Source organism: Chaetura pelagica, unplaced genomic scaffold (assembly GCF_000747805.2).
Source record: "Chaetura pelagica isolate M959 unplaced genomic scaffold, ChaPel_1.0 scaffold50, whole genome shotgun sequence".
NCBI classification, from domain to species: Eukaryota; Metazoa; Chordata; class Aves; order Apodiformes; family Apodidae; genus Chaetura; species Chaetura pelagica.
The window spans coordinates 7,285,971-7,290,367 of NW_009952366.1; positions in this window are offsets into that span (position 1 = coordinate 7,285,971).

The window sequence follows — 4,397 nt, forward strand, 5'->3', positions numbered from 1 at the left end:
TTTGGGCTCTGCATCTCTTGAATTCATCATTTGTCCTCTCATTCTAGCTAAAAATACCAAGGCTTGGGTAATTGAAAGTTTTTATGGTTCCTATCCAATTTCTTACACTACAAAGTTCTGCCACCGTATGGAAATTACTGAGAGACAATGCTTTTTCCGCCTATTATTTTGCAGGAATGATAATTTTGATTTATTCTTTTCATCCCTACTTGTCCACTGAGTAATGGAGAAAGAAAGAAATAGCACACTGAAAAGGACACGAGAAAAGAACACAGTATCCTAAACAGGTTATTTACATGTGAGTGCCTTTACAGGTTACAAAAATGCGTATTAGCTAATGCAGGGCAGAAGTGTTTCAGAATTCATTTCTTAAAATTAGTGCTATAAAAAAAATAGTAGTGCTCAGTTGTGTTACTATAGCACTACTTGCCAGAATGGCTGAATACCCAGAGGTGTCCAGCTGAAGATATTTTTTATAATTATCAAATTGCAGAGGGTGAGCTGTGTTTCCTGAATAACAAGTTCATATTTTTGTAAAGTCTCTGATTGGCCAACCAAAATAGGGCAAACAAAACAAATTAATCATTTTTTGAAAGTTTTGGGCTAAGTAGATTGAATTGTCTCCCTAATTTCATAGCTTCTAAACTCAGAAGCAGTTCTGGGTTTATGCTGTTCCAGTTCTCAACTCTGAAGAACTTCTTTATTAGCCAAAATGCTGACATCATTTGTTATCCAAGTATACCTAAACAAAACGGCGCAAGATCTGTCTAATCCTTTAATAGTCAGAGTATTTGTGTCTGCTACTTACTGTCTTCCACTCAAATTTTATATTTACAGCATTACACAAGTGTCTGCAGACTTGTGCTATAGTTATTTTATTACTGAAGCCTATCCTCTTGACAAGAAAAGTTAGCAAGTCTTAAAATTTAGGGCAATTTTAAATTAAATAGACCCTGAAACCTCAAGCCACAACACACAAAATTCTTCCCATGCCACGATGGCCTTAAAGGAATCACACATGGTGCTGGAGCTCACACTCCCACTCTTCCCTGCAGTGTGGGGAAGGAATGTCACTGTGCTGCATCCAAATACTTGTCCCAAGTCCAGTATCTTATCAACTTCTCCAGCTGTGGGAAAGCCAGTGCCTCTCTACCTCTCAGCAATGGTAGAAGCAATTATAATTCTCGTTTGCCTCAACTCCTCCAGCTGTGGGAAAGCCAGTGCCTCTCTACCTCTCAGCAATGGTAGAAGCAATTACAGGTCTTGTTTGCCTCAGAGATGTTTGGCCCCAATTCCAAACCCCTGCTTCGAGAACCCCCTTTGCAGGGTGGTGCACAGCAAAGTCCCATTCTGCCAGCAGTCACAGCAGTGCCCTGCTGCAGGGCTTCCTTCCACCTGGCTGTGCTCTACCAGGTGTAGGTCACACCATTAATGGAGATTCACTTCACATGGCAGGTATGGGTGAGGCTTAAGGATATCTGCATAAATGCCATTGCTTGTTTCCATAGTAACTTTGATGCTTCAGAATGGAAAAGACAAAACAGCCAGGAACAACAGGAGGCAAAAATGCAGGGAGCTGACGGCACTTCAGTGACATGTATTTGAGTTGCCTGGTGCTATTCTGAAGTGACAGAAAACTCAACTGTGACAGATGAGTGTTCTTCAATGTCAGTATTACAATTTGTGCAAGCCCAGCCCATAGTTGGTTTTGCTATTTATTTTGTTTAGTTTTACTCTTTTTAAAGGTTAGTTTCTATACCAGTTATTAGGCAAATGTGATGGCATTGGCGTGACTGTTCAGTATCTCCACCTGTAAGTGCAATTTAGGGGTCAGCAGTACCAGGCTTTGAGAGCTTTGCCATGCTTTTTAGAATTTCAGGAATTTAGGGATAAAAACCACATGGGACCATTGGGACTGAACAAGATAAGCATTGCTCTACCTTTTAAAAAGCCTGTATCTTTGTAAAGTTGAAATGTACTTAAATTTCATGTAGTTAAATTGAAAGTACTTCACCGATGGTGACTTCTCGTGTATTTAATGCCAAGTCAAGACATAATGTATGCATTTATTTCACTGTTTAGAGCAGCTGACTTGTGTTTCTGTGTTACTTAAGTGGCAGTTGTGTGGCAAACCTCACAGGAATAACTTGCCTCATACCAAGCAAGGGAATTGGTAGCTTGTCAGTATTTCAACACCAACACTGACCAACGTTTTTGTACTTGTGGAAGTCAAACAAGTCTCTTCACCACTTAACAATCATCTTTGTCAAGAGGTCTCGCTCAGTGCAATGGAAAGAAACCAAGTATCTCACATCTAGTCCTGAGATTTCACCGATGATTTGCTCTGCTTGCAACTTTTGCCTCTTTCCATCTGTTTAGTCTCTGCATACATAGTACCAGAGTGATGAGGAAGAATATTGTAACAGGACCATGGAGGGTTGTCTTTCTGAGAGATTCAGTGTTGATTGTCAGTCAGTTTAACAGCTTTCTTTCTGGATGGAGAGTATGACTTCAGGGGAGAGCCCACCTTTGAGGTTACTGCGTTGTGTGTATCTTGCTCTTCTTTGTCCAGGAATCAAAGCTGGGCTTGAGAAGCCTGAGTGCACTTGTTGATCATAGATAGTATCCTTAGGAAGGAGAGAGAAGGAGAGACAGACCTAATGATGGTGGAGCAATTAACCTGGTTCACCTGCTAATCCGCTTTGAAGATGGGGACCTTGAAGCTGATGTGCAATTGAAGAGAAAAGCCTGACTACCTGGTGCAGCAGCTCCTCTGAACTGAGACGCTTAAAAAAAAAATTAAAATCCCTTTAATATCTCCCTTACACAGTAGATCAGCTGTTTCATATTTTTCTACACTGCAGCTGCTTTTGTCCTGGTTTGAGCCAGGATGAAGCCAATTTTTCTTTTTACTGATTTTTTTTTCCTTCAGTAAGCTTTCTTGTAGCTAGCAACAGTGTGTTCTGCTAGGCTGATAAGACAGTGGAATGTTTTTCTAACTACTGAGGCTTCAAGGCTGCACCTGCACTCTGCCGGCTCAGACACTATGGGGAGATCTGTGACCCCCCCGTAGGAGGCTGAGTTAGACAGACAGCAAAATTGGCCAAAGATATTCCATTCCATATATCTACGTAAGCTCAGAGGAAGGTCAGAGATCACAGGAGACAACTTCCTTCCTTCTCTTCTCCCCTTCTCTTCCGTCCATGGCCGGCGTCCAGGGAGGACTCTGTTCATCCATCACCGTCGATCCTCAGGCTTGATCTCTCGTGACCCCCATAACTCTCTGCTCTATTCCAGCAGCAGCTCCGGGATTCCTCGGGACTCTTCCCGGTTCAGGGAAGTGCTGTGGGAGTTGCTGGGGTGGGGGGAGGCGAGAGGCTTTTGCCTACACCTGAATATATCTGTATATAATTGTATATATTCTCTTGTATCATTCATTAGTGTTTTAATTAAAGCTGTGTAGTTTAGTTTTCAATCCAGCCAAGTCTCTCTCTTTTTCTCTCTCTCCTTCCCTACCTGGGTGGGAGGGGGAGGGGATCGAGAGCATTGTTGTCGGACCTGAGTCAAACGGTGACAGCTTTTCTGGCTTTTGCTCTTCCTAGAAAATTCCTAGATGGTAACCTATCCTAGGGACCACAAGGCTCAGCTGATAAAAGCCAGCTCCAAGAGCAGAGGAAACGATGGAGACATTTCTTGCCACTGTTGCTGTGTGTTAAGAGCATCTGGGAATGAAAACAACTCTCAGAGGATTTACAGCCATTGCCACACACTGAGTCACAGCACTGAGGATTCAATAACAGGAGCCCTCCAGGTCCTTGAAATGCTTCTTTCAATGAGCATCCACTCCATCACACCAAGGCTAAGAGTAAACAAACTTTTCTATCCATACACTTATCTCAGCCACCTACTGAGTTTTCCTGATAATGTCATGCCAGGCTCCAGAGGAGAAAGCAGTAGTCAGCTACTCCTGGTACTATTTCAGCATCAGAGATCAAATTAACGCCCCTGAGGGTGAAGGTGAGAGATCTTAAGTGATTGAACTTCAGAGGGCTTGTCTGAGGGCTTTAAAAAAAAAAATAAAAAATCTAAAAATAGCACCTGTGGGGTTGTGTGACGAACACAGACATGGAAGAGATGGAGGGAAGGATGAGCGGGACTTCTGCCCAGCTTGGGGGACACGGGCTGTGACCCCAGGGGAGGCGGCGGGTTTGGGAATCGGGGCTCGGGTGCGGCTACATCTCGGTCCGGGCCTCGTTCCGGAGCATCCTCCAGCCCTGGCCTGCAAGCTGGGGCGGGCGCGGCTTCCTTCCCACGCCGCGTATTCCCCGGGGCCGCAAAGGCAGAGCTTTCCCCCTCCCTCCCCGGCGAGGCTCCACCGGCGGGGCGAGGTGGGAGCC